Source organism: Malaclemys terrapin, chromosome 1 (assembly GCF_027887155.1).
Source record: "Malaclemys terrapin pileata isolate rMalTer1 chromosome 1, rMalTer1.hap1, whole genome shotgun sequence".
Lineage (NCBI taxonomy): Eukaryota > Metazoa > Chordata > Testudines > Emydidae > Malaclemys > Malaclemys terrapin.
In genome coordinates, this window is record NC_071505.1 from 183,656,315 (window position 1) to 183,675,418 (window position 19,104).

The 19,104-nt window shown below is 43.1% G+C and overlaps 1 pseudogene; it reads left to right on the plus strand.

Moving 5' to 3' along the window:
* The first annotated feature begins 1,188 nt into the window (after positions 1-1,188).
* LOC128847783 (T-cell surface antigen CD2-like) overlaps positions 1,189-19,104 on the plus strand; it is a 28,620-nt pseudogene continuing 10,704 nt past the window's right edge.

Genomic DNA, 19,104 nt, shown 5'->3' on the forward strand with positions numbered 1-19,104 from the left:
AGAAACAAGCAGTTGATCAGAATGGTATTCAGAATAAATACTACATAAAAGACAAACAAATGCATATGCAAACCCAGCCAAGTTTACTTTACAGGGGGAAGAGAGTATTAATGTCATTCTGTTACTTTTGAAAATTTTAGTCATTTATAAAAAGCACCTAAGTGACTTAGGAGCCTGCAGCCCATTAACTTTCAATTGGAAGCCAGTTTCCGAATTACTTAAGCACTGAAAGAATGTGACATATAAAAGCACAGATTGGGATGAACTGGGAGGCAGGGGAAAACAAACAAACAAAGAAACTACCAATGTTCCTGATGAGAATGTTTCAAAGAAGAAGTTGTTAAAGTTTTCTTTCTCTCTACCATTCAAAGTGATTTGCAGTGAAATACAAAAGCAGATGAGATCTCCCTGTGAGTTTTTTTTGGATGCCTACACCACATGTGAATCAATATCAGACTGTTCATTTCCATGTCACGCATTCTTTTTGTTTAATATACAAATCTGCTCAGATTGATCTATAATGCAACTAGTAGAGAGTCAGGAAGTTTCTTGAATAAATATTGATCAAGGTTATTTAAAGAGGAATAAGTCCACTACCTCAATACAGCAGAAAGCACCTACATTTTATCTCACCTGGGCCCTGATACATTCCCAGCAAAAGTTCAGCTGAATCCTCATGACCCAGTCAGGCTAAATGATCTTGGAATTCTTTATAGAGTCCAGAAAGTAACCTCTCCCTAAAGCTGATTTCATGATAGTTATGTACCGTCAAACTTAATTCTCTTCCCCTGGTGCACAGTTGCTAACTTTACTCCCTACCCTGGATGATACCAGTAAAGGCAATGCATCCCTGATGGCCCAATAAGGGATGGGTTTCTCTGAGTGACAATTAGTAGAAAACAGCCTGGGTCGAGCAGCATGGAAACCTTCCTCATTACAACTTCATCAAGGCAGTCAGCGGTAGAGAACGGCAGCCCAGTTGGATAAAGCTCTGCCTTAGACAATGAAGGATCAGAGATAAAGGAAAAGTTTAACAGGCTCCTCAACGGCGCCTGCTACTAAGGCATTATCTGCTAATCATAGAAACCCAGCCCCTGTTCCCCACGGGCAGGGGCAAATAGGGCGGCTACCCCCGTGCCCGGCGATTTAAAAGAGTCCGGGCCTCCAGCCGCCGGAGCCCCGCGCAGCATGGAAGGGCTGACCGCGACCCGCCCCGCCCCCTTCCCAGCCCACAGCTGCTGCAGCGAAAGGCAGCTGATCATCGTAGAACTTCATCTCCCTGGCCAGGAGCTTTCTTCCCGGCGGGGCAGTTTACAGCTATGATTTTGAAAATGAAGTTTAGGGGGATCTTTCTAGCCAAGTGCCTGGTGGTTTTATTCTCCTGTGTAAAAGGTGAGTTTGCACCGGCTGTTTGCTCTTTCAGGCTGGCTTTGCTTAAAATGGTACTGAAAGCATTTTAAACGGTGGTAGATTGTTAACACCCACTTCTTGTACCCAGATAAGGGTGATGAATATCTTAACAGGGTGTTGATTAGGCCCATCTATGCCACAATGATAATTGATTTAGTGACCCAGTTCCAACAGGGCTATAATTTTCAAGATGGGACCTATAACTGCACTATCCCAGGGTTTCACCTAGTTATGATAATTTGGGGTGGTGTCCACACTGCACATTTTAAGCCTGCCCTCTGACTCAGTTGTAGTTGAGGAGCAAGTTATTACCACTGTTTTAAATTTATTCCTTTTATAGTGCTTTTAATATAGAAATGTGTAAGCACAATTACATGTGACAAACGTAATTTGTCTCTGCCACAAATCTTCTACTTAAAGCTAAATAGGAAAGCTTGGGGCAGGATGGAGGACCTGATAAAATTCTTGGATCTTACTTAAATATCATGGGCTATATTCTTCCCTGGTTTAACTCTACTAAAATCAGAGATGAATTTGGCCACTTGTCTCTAGGAGAATTATCACTATTGCCACAGCAAGTACAGTGCAAATAAATAAATCCTTTAAAGAGTGTTATACAGCCCTCTCATCTGTAGCTAGCCCTATGAAGCAGAGAAGAGCAGATATTTGGGAAAATAGCAATGGGCTCTTTAGGGTAAATTCCTGGCCCTGATCCTTGGCCACTGACTTAAATAGAGCCAGGATTTCACCCTAAAACTCTTAGGGCTTGATCCTGCAAAGCTGTCAGCACTCTGTCCTCAGTCCAGGCAGATTGCTTAAATACATGCTTCACTTTAAGCATGGGAGTAGTCCCACGGACTTCAAAAGAACTATTCACGTGCTTAGATTGAATCATGTACTCAAATGCTTTGCAGTTGGGGGCAGAGTGCTCAACTCTTTGTTAAGCACATTGCCTCACTTTTCCCATTGGTAAAAAGGAGATAATGATATCTACCTTCTTTTGCAAAGTGCTGTAAGATCTCTTGGCTATTATTATTTTATTTAGCTTTCAGTACAGGGGAACCCATGACCTGAGCTTGCTATTATAATATTTATAATAATACTTTGTAAATGATTTTAGCTTCACGTTAACAATCCTTTATCTGACATTGTATTAATATAGGTAAATGCCAGCATGGAGTTTTCCTACTGCCCTCAATGAAGCTGTTGCATTTTTTTCGTAACCTATTCAAGAGCGACTTCACTGTGCATCATGTAGACCCATTTCTCTTTTCTAGTAACAAACATTTTAGTAAAGGAAAACAGAACTGTTGACCGTGCAAGTATTTTTTTTGCACAGGAATATTAAAAGAAAGGGTGATAAACACAAATGATCATCTGGTAGGGTGGGGTCCATCTAGGTTGTAAGTTACATTAGGTGCATACATATTAGTATTTATAGTTATAGCAATTATTTTTTAAAACTTTGATTTAACATTTAGTTGCGATTGTGGTTTATAGATTAGAACAAGTAGTAGTGAATTCAGTACCCAAGAACTATTCATGAATGTCCGGAATAAATCCAACAGTAGATCATTTATGATGGCTATTTAATGTTTTCTATGTACTGTACAAGGACTAGATAAATAAGGAATATATTCTTGCTATGGACTTAAAACAGACTCTTGATTTCCTTGAATGGTTCTATTTGTTTAAAATGCTGCTTTTCTCAGATGGGTAAAGTACTATAAGTGCAGCTCCTTTTAGTTCACTGCACATGAATCATCCCATCCCGTCCTCTTTGTGACTGCAGCTAAATTCTGATCACTATCCTTTGCAGAGTATTTCAACTGGCACTATCAAAAATATTGTTTCATTGTCTATAAACAAATGTTCGGTTTGTTTGGTATGCTCAGACTTCTGCTCCACTGATTTGGGAGACCAAGCAAACTTTTAAAGACCTATCAGGATTGTCTGTCAATTGGAATACTATTAAGCTTTCCTTCCTCAGGATTTTGATCAACTTTCCCTCATCTACATATGCAAAATATAACTAATAATGAGTAATACTAACGCTAAATATCTGGGAGTAATTCTGAAGAGTAACAAGTATCTGAATTACATTCTTTTTCTTTGTCAAAGATGCTGCAGGTTTTTCAAAGGGTGTTGGTGCTCCTGTTAACACTTATTGGGACAATGAATATTATTAAAATAGTTACTTCCAAGAGTGAGTGATTTCAGAATGTTCCATTAGAAATGCTGAATGCTTTTTAAGAAACTTGATAGCTCAATAATAGCTTCCCTTTGGGCTGGCGGATGCACTGCATGAAACTAGGGTCACCAGAAAGTGTGAAAAATCAGGAGGGCGCTGAGGGGGAATAGGGGCCTATATAAGACAAAGCCCCAAATATCAGGACTGTCCCTATAAAATCGGGACATCTGGTCACCCTATATGAAACTCTTCATCCTCTCTTAGGCTCTAATGGGCTGTCCCTCTCAGATTTCTCTAAAAATTATTTTGCTGCATAAGCATGAATTTCTATTTTTTTTTATTTGACTTCAATATTACTATTCCACAAAGCAGCAATTAATTTTCAGTTTTCCTCTCTGTGATGTATTTTATCATATCCTAGACATAACTTTTATTATAAATGATGATATATTATAATAAAAGATTCATAAACCTAGTTTCTCTCTATGGGGAAAAGAACTTGCACTGTGTTTTTTTTATAAAAATAAAATAAAATATAACATTCAGCATAGCTCACCATGCTACCAGTACAGCTTTATCCTGTAGATTGGAGGGGAATTAATTTAGTAAATGGAAGATTCATTCAGAACCAGGGATTATTCAAAGTTTTGCTGTTAATTAATTTATTTTATTTGAAACTTATGTTGGTATCACTAGGCATCACCCTAGGTAACTCGGGGGGTGGAAGACCACGAGAGTTGATGAAGCCCCTCCCTCCCCCTGCTCTAGGCCAAAGTGAACCAAAGCCCCTCCATGTTAAACTTTACTAACCTCACAAACCAGCAGCTGGAAAGTGGTAGTGATAAGGGGAATCTACATGCTTCTAGCTGAAGGACAAAATAATGTGCAGAAGGGAACATTGCAAACAGGCTACACAGCCAAGGTTGTTTAATGTAACCCCTACCCGGGGGAGGTAGGGAAGGAAGGGGGCAGGAAGGAAAGGATAAAAAGGGAAAAACTGCTTGTATCAGGGTGCTTGATTTGAGACATGCTGGTCTCCTAGTGCCTATTCAGAGCTCTTGAATAAACTTTGTCTGCTTCTCCACCCTGGTGTGTTCATTGGCACGAAGCACACCGGGCAACGAACCCCGCTGTTACCCCCCTCGGGCCCTTTGTGCCAGCAACACTTACAAGCATGTATTTAACCTGTCTGATAGTTTCAATATTATTTATCAACTTGCTTATGCAGTATGGGCTATGAATCCACACAAACTTTTATGTGGAGTCAGTTTCTCATTTGAAGTCCCCTTCAGGCAAAATCTGTGCTCTAAAAACCCAATCTGCTATTACTATTCAGTATGCAGAGGCTGTGACTTTTAGATTTAGATTCAGTTTGAGATAAATGGGCATGAGATCTTGTGACAGAACATACCATAGAAAGATGAATGTTTCTTTATAAGAACAACATGAGTAAGGCTAAACAGCCTTTACCTTTCTTAATACCAATATTTAGCCCTTACGTGACACCTAACATCTTCAAGTGCTGAACAACCACTTGCAGTAGCACCCTTGTGAACTGGGTATTATCCGTTTTGCACAAAGGGAACTGAAGTCAAAGATGACCTGAAAAGAGGGAAAAACCTGCCTTTGTTTATCAGGTGATAGTACCCCTGAAATAGAGCTCTTGGAGGGAGGGAGTGTATCCTGAGGTCACAGCAATGTGGGAGACAGGACCTCTGGGTCTGACTCCCACCTCTGTCACTCACTTAGGGTACGTCTATCAGGGATCGATTTATCGGGTCTAGTGTAGCTGCAATAAATCAATCCCTGATCGCTCTGCCATCAACTCCAGAATTCCACCATGGCGAGAGGCGGAAGCAGAATCAAGGGGGGAGTGGTGGCCATTGAACTTCACATCCTCGTGGCGCGGGAAAGTGATTATAAGTTGATCCAAGATACATTGACTTCAGCTACGCTATTCTTGTAGCTGAAGTTGCGTATCTTAGATGTTTTTTTTTTTTCCCTCCCCCCCCCCCCCCCCCCCCCAGTGTAGATCAGGCCTCACTGTGACCTCAGGGAAGTTACTTAGACCAAGATTTTGAAGATGGACTAAGGATTTTCAATGTTCAACTCGAGACACATTAAAGGAGGCTGATTTTTCAGAAATCGCAGAGCAGCTGCACTTTAACCTGTCTCAAGTTTAAATTGAGGCACTTAAAATCACTGGTCACTTAAAAATTTTGGCCACAGGTTTGAATCGTCAGAAGTGTTTTGAGTAATTTTGGCTGCCTCAGTTGCGGGTGCCCATCTTGAGGCACATACAACACAGCCTGATTTGCGGAGGAAATGTGCGCTCACAGTCCTTATTGACTTGGAGCTGCAGTTGCTCAGCGCCTTTGAAAACCAGGCCCAAGGGATCTTAAAAGGACCACCTCTGAAACCAAGACACCCTGAAAATTTGGCCCATAATGTCTCTGTGTTCAGAATTAAAATGGGGTGTTGAGAGGCTTAATTAACTAATGTTTGGGAGTTGCTTTGAGGGCCTGAGATGAAAGCAGCTATATAAATGCCCCCCTTATTAATGAGGAATCGTTTGGGAAAAGTGGGAGTTTAACTTTGACCAAGTTTATTTAATGCTGCAGTGTCTACTGTTAACTGTCATCCATAGATGCTTTGGACAGAGACTGATCTGGCTGTATTGTTTTTCCCCTGTTTGAAGGTTCTGCAGACGAAGACCCTAAAGTGTATGGTATTCAGAACAGTTCTGTTTTCTTGAACATTCCTGACTTCAAAGTGGAAAAGCAACAGGAAATAATATGGCTCAAAAATTCAATATGCCTCACGAAAGGCAAAGGTTCTAACGTGAAATATTACAAGGATAGGAAAAAGTATGAGATGTTCACCAATGGAACCCTGAAAATAGATTGTCTGGTGGAAGAGGACAGTGGAAATTACAAAGTAACCGTGTACAATGTCATGGGACGTCTGCAAGTGGAGAAGAACTTACTTCTGAGCATTCAGGGTGAGTCACGTTCCATGTCCCTCCCACCATAGCTGGGTGAACTCCCTTGTTCCCATTCTCTTCTTCTTCTGAATGGGTCTTCATCCTGTTTCCTTGTGGTCTCTAACTTTGCCGCATGGGCTCCTTTTCACTGAAGAGTTAATTCTTTTGCATCTATTCCCTTTCTCTGTTCCTGGATGGATTCCTCCTTTTCCTCTCTTGCCAGGTGAGTCTCCCTGTTCCCTTCTTTCCCTCTGTTCAGTCCTTCTGCTGTCTTGATTTCTTCTCTCTCTGACATCAGCCACAAACTCTGCCAGGCAAACAGAATGGTATCTATGAACAATGGAAGAAGTTAGCTCAGGTCACACTGAGCCTTTGTTTTGCTACACAAAATATCCAGAAACCCTAGTGTTTATATATACATTTGGGAGGGATGGGAGGCAAGGGTCTAACTTGGAAAAAAAAAAATGGTGGTAGGACTCTTCCACGCTCCTCCCACAAAATAACCCCTTTGAGACCTCAAAATGAGATGCTACTCACAATGGATTGTGGAGATGTTTGAACTGTTTGCATGCTCTGCTGGGCTCAGCTCCCTAACTGGGGTTCAAATATACCCCTGGACTCCGCTAGGCTCCTTAAGCTTGTGTTCTTCTCCATAAGACACACATTTTGGAACCCAAAAAGACAGCTCAGGAGAATGCTAGTACATGTGCTGCTGCCCAGTTCAAGTCCTGATTTCACAACAGACAGTGAAACTTTTTTTTTAAGCTTCCATTCAAGGGACTGATACCTCTAGGTTGTTTAACCAGTGGGATGTGGAGTAGAACTGTGCTCTGTACATTTGGAATACTTAAGCAGTCTCCCAAAACAAGAGGCTGCTGAAAAAGTCTGAGATCTTGCACAAATTTCTGTAACATGAAGATTTTTCTTCTACAGTACTTTATTCTCATGCCTTGCTTTTGAGCCTACCAGCTTGTTTGCATGTTTACATCCTTCATTAATGTTGAACTGCTGTATCTGAAGCCTGACAATTAGTAAATGATTCGGCAACTGGCCCCCTATTTACTTGTAATTAACTGGGTCTCCAGTTTACTGTTCACTTGTTCCATCCCTTATAAGCAGGACTGGTTTGAATTTTTTTGTATTTAGAAATTGACAAAATTTTTAAGTTTTTAAAAACTGGGGGGGGGGGGATGTTTGGAATTTTTTTCTTGTTTATTGACCAATTATTACAGCTGATTGACGACATTTAATATTCCAATCTTGACATTTATAAAAAAAAAATTCTAAAGAAAAGAAACGTGAGCAGAATTTAAAAAAATTACTATGACATTCATTCCTGATTTTCTACTAACTTGATGTATAAGCTGAAGGGAAAAAATGCAGAAATCTTTAATGTGTTAAGTTTTTCTTTATTGGGATAATTGCTATTTAGATGGAGGTGACCAGTATCAATTCAGACATCTTTGACTGGTTCCTTTCCCTTCAGCCAAGAAAATTTTAGAAGGAAAAGTATTGCAACAGCTCTATCTTGTCTCAACTAGCCTCCCTTTTCCTGCAAAAGGACTGTTATTACCATCTACAAGACTGGCCCTCTGACATCCTTACAAATTCAGGAACTAACTTCCTGGCAGGGACCATGAAACGTCTTTGGGAAGCTCATGGGGTGAACCACTTGGTTACCACCCCTTACCACCATCAGATAAATGGCCTAGTGGTGAAGTTTAATGGGACTTTGGGGGCCATGATAAGAGGCACAGCAAAGCAGGAAGAACAGTTAAAGCATGAATTATATTGTGTATGTGGAGTCCTGCTGCCACTGCCAAAGCAAAGCTCTGAAGTGGTGACCACGCAAATCAACACTCTCTGAGCTATTGTGGCAGGCTGCCTGCTGACTCGGGTAGGCATCAGTATATTCGTTATACTTGGGTCACATTTTTCAAAGTTTACTGGTTAAGGCATTGGACTGGAATTAATAAGATTGGCATAGAATTTCTAACTCAGCCTCTGGCTTCCTGTGTGACCTTGGTTAAGTGACTTAATCTATCCTGTGCCTCAGATTCCCAACTGTGACATGGGGATGTAGCTCTTAGAAGTGTTGGGAGGACAAGATCCATTAGTGACAGGGTGGATTTGATTTAAATCACTAGACAAGAAGACTCAATTTAATCATGGATTTCTACACAAGTGCATTCTTGTTGGTTATAACCTTAATACAGATTATTCACAACTCAAAGATAGATGTAGGTTTCATTTTTAGAAGGTACACACTGTACATTTTTTAAGTGTTTTATTTTGAAAACTTTTCAGATTAGTTTTACAGCTATATCAGAAAATGAATGATTGTTTGGTTATTTCATTTACTAAAGGTAACTGAAGCAGATAGTTCACCTCCCAATGACTTCATAAATATCTCCAATTCAACAAGTTAATCATTAATATTTGGAGGATTTTCTTGTCATCCTGTATTAGGAGGAGAACATCACCAGACACACTTACATTTTATTTTTTTTAACTAAAATAGCGTTGTGTATTCTGGGTTTTTTTTCTTTCAACAGCAAACATAACATTTTAACAAAACAAGTTATATGAATTTTTTAATTTAAACATTCAAGTTTTTTAAAATCAAGTTTGTTTTTTGTTAACAGTGTTAACTAAAATAGTTATATGAAATATTTAAAAAAAAAAAAATAATTGACGGTCAGCCAAGTCAACATGAGAAACTTCAAATATTGGCTTTTCCAGCTAACTCAGTTGTCTTAACCTTCATTTTCCTGTTTGTTCATAATCTGGAAAAGAAAAACAAGCTTTCCAGCTTTTTCAGGTCCCAAATGATTTCTCAATTTGGAATGAATTAGTCCAAAGGAAGAAAATATCCTTTCTACACTGGCAGAAGAAGCTACTGCTGTTAAGTGAGATTATCACTTTAACAGTCTCTGAATCCAAGTGCTTAAGTGACTTCCACAAGTTCACTGGTGTGACTTTCTTTAAAACATAATCAGCATCTTATTCCCAAACTGGGTCTCTTTTACAGCCTTCTATGAGAGAATGGTATGGTAGATCTCAAATCAGTGAAGGCTACACTCAGAAAGACCTCAAGACTTCTGGAATATGCTACTCAAACAGTTTCACTTTTGTTTCTGTTGCCTGTTCCTCACTTCTCACATTTATCTCCAGACTTCTTCTCCTTGTCCAGATCTATTCCACTCAACAATCTTCTATTCATTGAACTTTTTGAAACTTTGCACTTTTAGAGAGAGGTAAGGGATTGACTCTGTGTACACAAATTTGCAGATGGACAATAGGTTGAGGTCTGTTATTTCTCACCTCTATATATTATTTAAAACATTTTTGCTGTTAACAAGCATGTTATCTCTGGAGACGCACACCTACAGTTTGAGACTTGCAAAACTAAGCATCTCTGACAGTGCTCAGTCTAGAAGATATGGACTCCCAGAGGGTAGATAGAAAGATTAACCTAAATAATATATACAGAAGCCCCTGGAACCCCATAAGATTGGGTCCCTAATCCACAAACAATTGGAACTCCTTTACAGAACTCTTCTTAAACATTACATGAATATATTGTCTCATACTATAGAATTTATAATCCCTATTCCATGATGAGATGCATTATAGCCCAAAGATATCTTAATTAAAACAATTTCTAGATAGATTTTTTTTTTCCTCACAAAGCGTTTTATCAAAAAAATCCAATTTAAATTAAAAAAATGGATTTTTTTTTAAACTTACTTTTTTTTTTTTTAAATCATTGATTTTTATCTACCCTGCTTAGTGATGTGAGATGCTATGATGGCCATTAGGATCAGATAGACGAGCTGGGACTGAGAGCGTGTGGAGTCGGTTGATGCTACGCCCGGCTCGTGAGACAGCTCACAATGTCTGACACCATCAGGTGCTCCAGAGACATCTACACATAACAGATCACAGGACACCGCCAGTACCAGGTTGAGTAACCGAGACCGCCGACCACTTCCTTCCCTGATGAACCCATGTACTTATTCTCTAGACCGATACTGACTTGGACTCTTAATACATTCCATGGGTGGCTTAATCGAGTCCACTTATCCACTGATGCCTTAACAACTCCCACACCCCAATCTGGGTCTATGCTGGGTATGTGATATCTATGTACCTCATGAACCTTGTAACCAATACTTACAATCCCCCATAACCCAAGCCTGACCCCAAATGTACAGTACCTTCTTTCTTAATATTTAAAATCAAATTTACATAAATTTAAAGTAATTTTTTTAAAAGTTAAAGCTGAGCTTCTGGCATCATTGTGTGAATCTAGGAATCTGACCCTAGCCATCTGTCCATAGTGTCTAGAATGCTTCGAGATAGGATATCTTTCTGAAATTCATGCTCGCTCAAACAGAACTTATGGGTTTGATGCAGAAATTACTCGATGAAATTCTGTGTCCTGTGTTCTACGGGAGGTCAGACTAGATGATCACTGTGGTCCCTTCTGGCCCTAAAATCTATGAATAGTGTTTCCAGCCCACAACAATTGCTTAAGTGTTAGCAGGACCAGGACCATACTTTGCACATATACATAATCTGTATTCACTAGATGGATTGCAGTGTTTGCTCGGTAGTTAGTGTTCTAGTTGAAGTGCAGTACTCTGAAAAATGACTGACTGTAAACTAGCAGTGAGGGCTTCCAGGCTTTTTGCAATGACTGAATTTGCTCAGTGTAAAAGTAAAAAGTTGCTGCTTCTTGCTCTCCAACTGAGGTGCCTGCAACTTCAACCTGGACTCAGAGACACGGTGGGCTAGTTGTGGCTCATGTACCATTGCCAGGAATAAAGATTCCACAAAGGGAGCTCCATTAGCAATTCACTGTGCATCATAGGAAACAGAAACCAGCTTATTCATAGCTTCATTGCCTTTGTAGTGCTAAGATGATTTCTAGTCTAATCTGTTTTTATACTGCCGTTGTTAGCCAAATAGGGCCCATTTCCCCCCGGAGCTTACCTAATTACACCAAGGAGGCACGGAGAGACAAGAAGACGGGTACCAGGTCCTTTATTTGTCAGTCAGCTGAGAGGGTGCTCCTCGACTTATGCCAGAAGAGACACACCTTACAAGCACAACTGAGCTTCTTTTATACAGAGAGACAAACAAGTTAGCATTCATTCTTTTGCGTCATTATGCTGACCGATAGATAATAGATTACACAGGATACATATATTATTTTGGGGAGGGGGGATACAAGAGACATCTGTTGCAGATACATTTGTCATTTTGAAGGGAGAACAAGGTACATCCCTTGACCCTTTGCACTAAATACCTTGGGGATATATGGGAAAGCAGCTGCAAACTAACTCTCTCTCTCTGTTCCCTCCTCCTTATCACTATTATTTCTGCTAGTGTGAGTGAAACTGCAGCCATCTACCAGAAACGCTGACCAACACATTTCTGCTTTAACATGTAAGCAGTTAGCACAGAAGTAGATGAAAGTTCACAAGATGGAGTCTGGGGGTTTCAGATAGGCCCAGAGCAAAAGAGTTTCATTGACACTTTGGCTTTCCACTCTCCCGAGTTACCTGGTAGCTATGCCTAGTGGATCCCAACACCGTCATCACTGTCATATCTGAACACGTTCCAGCTGTGCATTAAGCAACGTGACTAAGACCTGGGCTATACACTTATACCATCATAGCTATGGCAGGCAGGGATGTAGGTTTTTTTTTAAAAAAACTGCCATAGCTTTTCCAGTCTTTCTAGTGCCCAAAACTGAATGCAGAGTTGCAGATGCAGTCATGCATAGAAGGAGACTATTGTCTCTGCTCTGATGTAAAGCCTTCATGTAATTCTCCCCTCCCCATGCCTTCTATGCCAACTCCTCCCTGCATAGCATAGCTTCTCTCCCATAGTAACTGCAATGTGTGTTTGCTTAATTGGACTGATGGCCTCCTGTATGGAAGAGAGGAAATAGTGCGGTCTCCCTATGTCCCAAGCAACCACCTTAGTGTCTGAGAGCCTGCTTAGTATCTGAGGTATTTGTGGGTGGAGATAGAGCAGCAGTTGATGTTTTGCTCTCCTTGGCTCTTCTCCCTGCTTTGAGCTCAGTTTTCCGCACACAGATCGAGGTGGAAGCTGTTAAATCTTTGAGCAAGGTAGTATAGATACAGATCTGGGTCCTCTCCCTGATGCCTAATGAGCAGCCACCCCAGCTAGTGCCAGCTCTACTCCTGAAACAAAGAGGGAGGTGGTCAGTGGAGCCTGCAAGTTGACTCCAGGCTCTGTATGGATGGAATAGCGTTCCTGTATCCATGGACCCCTGAGAGCAGAGTTGTTGGGAGGGTTTGCAGTCTACCAGGTCTGCAGGATCCTGTAACCTGTCTACCAGATGGGATGATGCAGCAAAAATTTTGCAGGTGGAAGCTGGTAGTTTGCTCCTCCCTTCAGCTATGCCTGTGTGGGTTCTCCACGAACTAGAACAGTGATATTCAGACCTCAGTGGTTCAGGAGCCAAATTAATGATAAACATTACCCAAAAGAGCAACAGTAGTGTGAATTCATTATGAATATTACTATAGTAAATGAAACATCCAAACAGTCTGATAGATAGGAAATATTATGTGTGTATGTATATCTATCTATTATTCTCACAGCAAATAAGGTAGTGCAAGTTGGTAACTTAATTGGTTAATAACACAGTAAAAACATCTTGATTGGTTAATAATTAAACCACTCAGTGTTTTAATATCACGTGCTACAGAGAGCCCCAGGAGACATCCTGAGACGCAGTCTACTGAGGCTATGTCTACACTGGCACTTTTGCTGGCACTAAAACTTTTGGGGCTCAGGGGTATGACCTCCCCAGCCCCCAAATGGCAAACATTTTAACAACAAAAAGTGCCAGTGTAGACAGCGCCACATCAGCTGCTGTCCTGGCAATTGGGGGTGGTTTTATTTTGTTGCCAAGAGAGCTCTCTCTCCCGGTGCTAAAGAGCAGCTACACAGCTCTCCTTACAACAGCATGACTGCAGCGGCACAGCCACGCCGTTGTAAGGTGCACAGTGTGGACATAGCCTGAGCTAGAGTGATCTGGCCCCTTGTGTTTCAAAACTGAATAGGACAAAGGGACTGGGCCAGGGCCGGCTCTAGGCTTTTTGCTGCCCCAAGCAAAAAAATGTTTGCTCCCCACCCCCACCAGTGCCCTCCCCCACCCCCGTGCCCTGCCACCTCAGCCCTGGGCTCTCTTCTCTTCGCTCCCCCCCACCAGTACGGACTCTACCCGCTCCCCCCTCACCTCCAGCTGGTCCAGTGCTGGCAGGGTTGGGGTAAGCAGCGGGGCTCCCGGGCCATGCCTCCGCCCATGGTCCCTCCAGCTGGGGCTCCCGCCTCCAGGACCGGCTGGGACCTGTCAGGGCCAAGCTGGGGGACTGCACAGCAGAGGGCTGAAGAGCCAGGGTAGGGCAGCCCCAGAGGGACGGAGCCCCGGAGAGCAGGACACAGGCCCCGCACGGCAGCGCCCCGCCCTCTATGGCCCTGCTGCTGCTTCTGGCCACCCTGCCGCAGTCCCTGGGCAGCTCAAGCTGCTTTGCCCAGCCCCAGCTGTGGCGCTGGGGCTGCCCTGCGGCACCTGCAGGCGGCTCCGAGTGCCCCGCGGGGCAGCCCCCAGCCTGAGTGTCCCCTGCTTGGAGCCTGCCCAGCCCAGCCACAAGGTGCGGGCGCTGTACCCCCACGGTGTGAACCGCAGCAACCCCAGGGCACCCACTGCACACGAGGCGCTGCTGCTGCCAGGGCTGGCTCTAAGCTTTTGCTGCCCAAAGCGCGCGCAAAAAAAAAAAAAAAAGGTGGCTGGAATGCCACCCCTGAAAATGTGCCATCCCAAGCACGTGTTTGGTTTGCTGGTGCCTAGAGCCAGTCCTGGACAGGAATTCTGTCTCTGTAAATAAACAATTAAATGTTATCTCAAGAAGGAACACACTACAGGTCTGAAGGGAGGGAACAGAGAGGAAAGTGATAATGAGTCATAAAGGTTTTAAATAAACAAGTTTTAACAAACAAACAAAAAAAAAGCACACAGGCCAGTGTTGTGCTGGCCTTTTCTTTGTTGTTGCCACATCACATCCCCACCTCGGGTCTAATTTGCTGTTCGCTCTCCCCTTTATTTTTTCAGGCATTCTCTCTCTCTCTCTCTCTCTCTCTCTGAATATCTGTGTTCCAGACTAATTTGCCCTAGAGCCTTTCACATTTTGTTATGTTCTGTCCATGCCTCTAAAATCCCGCCAGGTTCCTTTGTATCATTCTGTGGATCTTGCCAGTTCTAATAATTAACTTTTTAAAATTAGAAATCTTCACTGACTGATTGCCTTTTCTGTTCCCTTTCAGAAATTGTCTCTAAACCAGAAATCAAATGGATATGTTCACAAAAATTAATAAAGGTGATATGTGAGGTGAAACAGAAGAACAAACCTGCTTTGTATTTGCTTCAAAATAACAGAACACTTTCTGTAAATGGGCCAATATATACAAATGGCACATGGAAGATTGAATATCCACCCAAGGCCAGAATCCTTACTGCAAAGTTCCAATGTGAAGTTAAAAATGACGTTAGCAAGAGAACTGATGATCAGGAAATCAAATGTTCAGGTACAAAGTCTATATTGTGACAAGGTCTCCTAATCACAGCCCACAAAGACTTACAAACGTACAGCTGTCTCCTGGGTGCTGATTCTAAAACCAGTGTCAGCCCAATAAAATAACCGAGGGAATTGACATGTAGTAGGTTTTATGCAGTGTTACACAGCAGGAAGCAAAAAACAAAGCCCTTTTTTTCAGCTGTTGTTCTTTTATTATTTCTACAGCACCAACAGTATCCATTGCACTACACAGACCATTACAACTTCAGGGTTCATTTTAGTTGGATAGAATAAAATTACCCAAGTTGAAAATTGGTCAGGATGTCCGTTAACACCCTACATTTCCCAAGAATGGGCCTCATTCTCCTCTCTCTTAATCCAGATTTACACTGTACACCTACGTGACTTCGTTGACTTCAATGGAATTTCTCTTGATTTACACCAGTGTAAGGCTGTGTCTACACTACAGGTGCTACAGTGGCATAGCTATAGCGCTGCAGCTGTGCCACTGTAGTGCAATGGTGTAGATGTTTCCTACAGTGACAGAAGTTTTTTTTCCATCACTAGACTTAATCCACCTCTCTGAGAGGCAGTAGCGAGATTGACAAAAGAATTCTTCCATCAACCTAGATGCGTCTACACTGGAGGTTACGTCGACTTAACTACGGTGCTCAAGGCACAAAATTTTTTATGGGCCCAAGCAACATATTTAGGTCAATCTCATTTTTTAAAAGTTAGGTTGCCCCAGTTACATCGCTCAGAGGTTTTAACCCCCACTGTAGACAGCACTAGGTTGACGGAAGAATCCTTCTGTTGACTTAGCTACCATGCCAAGCTACCTTCCTGTCAGTATAGGTAGTGCCCACAGTGCTGCAGCTGTGCCGCTGTAGTGTTTCAAGTGTAGACAAGACCCAAGTGCCAGGAGAATTAGAAGCAAGGAAGTCTTCAACTTTTCCACCCTTGTATCTACACAGTCAGTGGTGCCACATTGGCAGATGGATTCTTTTGATAGAAAACAAAAATGGATATCCTGATTGTTATTTAACATGTGCATATAAAGCATAGGCTTCCTTTGCAGTGAGCTTTTGGGAAATTAGCTGTGTTTTAGGAGTTAATCGGCTTAAATGAGCAATCAAGTAGGTTGGGCCTTGGGTGTAGATTTTCTTAAAGGAGAAGTTTTACAAAATTTGCTCTTCATAAAAATGTTTTCATGAAACTTTAAGGGGAAAAAGTCAGTGGAAATTTTGTTTTTGTTTGAACTGAAACTGTGTCCTGTAGTGTTGGAGAGGCAAGTCCAGCAGCATTAGGCTAGTGTGCAATCGGTGAAACACCTGAAACTGACCAGTCTTTTTTCTTTAATTGTCCAACTTGGGTAAAATGCAAGAAGTCAACAAATTAAAAATTAATCAGGTCTCCAAAATCCTTTCACATTAAATAAGCTAAAGTGGCAATAGACAAATAAGTAATGAAATTTAGTTTTTAACAGTATTTAAACAGCTTTGATAGCTTCCCACCTGTGGTAAAGTCCTGTGGCCTGTGTTATTCAGGAAGTCAGACTAGATGATCACAATGGTCCCTGCTGGCTTTATAGTCTAGGAATCTCCATCTATGCAATTAACGTGTTCCCTTTGACGTGTTAATCTGGGCATCTGGCAGCTTCAGACACCAAGCAGTTTAATAGTAATATAAGTAAAATTAACAATCAGGTGATAGAAACCTACATACTTATTACAATGGGAACAGTGCTAAAAGCTTTACCCCTGTAGTTTTGCCAGAGTCATAGCTGCAGAACTGGGCATTTACAGCTATTACAAAAGAATCATCTATTCTAAATTAGGGATTCCAAGGGTTAAATCATCACTGTTTAAAAAGTGTTAATCAGTGACTCTGCACTACATGCTCTATGGTATACAGGTGAAGATATGGAGTCAACTTCTCTAAGGGTACATCTACACTACAGCGGGGAGTCAATTTAAGATACGCAAATAGCGTAGCTGAATTCGACGTATAGCAGCCGACTTACCCCGTTGTGAGGACGGCGGCAAAATCGACTTCTGCCGCTTTTTGTCGGCGGCGCTTACTACCACCTCCGCTGGTGGAGTTAGAGCGCCGATTCGGGGATCGATTGTCGCGTCCCATCGGGACGCGATAAATCGATCCCCGAGAGGTCGATTTCTACCTGCCGATTCAGGCGGGTAGTATAGACCAGACCTAAGGAATTTAATTCCTTGGGCTTCAGTGAAGTTATCCACGCAGAGAGTTTGGCCTATTGCCCATACCCCAATTAGTTTATAATCTAGATTAGTGCTTCTCCAAGCTGGTCCGCCACTTGTCAGGGAAGAGCGGCCAGTACCCACGCTGCTTCCCGCAGCCCCCATTGGCCTGGAGTGGTAAACCGCAGCCAGTGGGAACTGCGATTGGCCGAACCTGCGGACGTGGCCGGTAAACAAACTGGCCAGGGGCTTTCCCCGCGCAAGCGGCAGCCTGACTTTGAGAAGCACTGATCTAGATCACTGGTCACAAAACTTGTCAGGGTCATGCCCCCCTTTACGCCAGATGCTGCAGAATGAAGTGCCACTGAAAGCCTGCAAATAAATAAAACCAGTCAGCTTTCAAAGGGGGTGAGGAAAGGTTCCTAGAGGGTGGAGCTCATTGCAGTGAAAGGGTGATTGTCTGCTCCCTTCAGACCAGTGACAGGGCTATGGTTCACCCATTTAGCACCAGGCCCAGCCCGAGCTGAGCCTGAGGGTACATCTACACTACAGGGGGGAGTCGATTTAAGATACGCAAATTCAGCTACGTGAATAGCGTAGCTGAATTCGACGTATCGCAGCCGACTTACCCCGTTGTGAGGACGGCGGCAAAATCGACTTCTACGGCTTTCTCTCAGCGGCGCTTACTACCACCTCTGCTGGTGGAGTAAGAGCGCCGATCCCCGAGAGGTCGATTTCTACCCGCCGATTCAGGCGGGTAGTATAGACCTAGCCTGAGAGGTGGCAGCTTAGCCAGCATGTGGAGTGACAGAAGAAGTGAGAGGCTCTGCCAGGGCAGAGTAGAGGCTAGCAAAAGTGGGAAAGAAGTGGCTCATCCCACCACCTGCTCCCAGGCACTTATGGGAGAAAGGGCAGGAAATGGCTTCTCCCTGGTCACAGTGGGCTCACTCTAGGATGGCTCCAGCGCACAGTGGTGGGTAGTTACTGAACCGGGGCAGAGTGTTGCTATCAGCAGGAACCGAGGCAGGGGTGCTAACACAGCAGGTCCAGGCTCATCCACCTTCCTGGGGAGCAGGGGCTGAAAGTGGGGAGGCATGTGAGAAACGTGGCATAGAATTGTGGTGTCGGTGGAAGACACTGCTGTGGTGCATGTTCTCCCAGGACAGCCAAGGCTGCTTCTTCCACAACTGCACTGGTTTCCTCTTCTGCTACATCCTGGACTATATGCAGGACCTGCTGCTGATACTGCCTCAGCACTTTCCTGAGTGCAGCCACCTGCAGAGGGAGGCCACGTACTTCCAGCTGCCCAAGATGGCATGCCCTTTGGCACAGAGCCAGGGCCAACTGGCAGGAGATGCACCTGCACTGCAGTGGATCCCTCTGCGCTGACCAGCCCCTGCCTCTGCTCAGTGATTTGGAGGTGGAGGCATCTGAAGGTGGGAGCACTGCCTCAGCCCCATCCTCCAGTGACATACACAAAGACCTGCCCCACCCCCTTATGCAGGAGTAGGGAAGTTCTGTCTCCAACCCTCCAGACTTTCCCCAGGGACAGGTCATTGCCCATCCACCATGAGTTGGGGCAAATCCAATTTTTTACTCCTAGCTGTACCACCACGTCAGACAGTGTGGTGGCATCCTGAAACAGCGAGAGGAGTGTAAGTACAGATATAAGACTCAAGGAACAGTTCT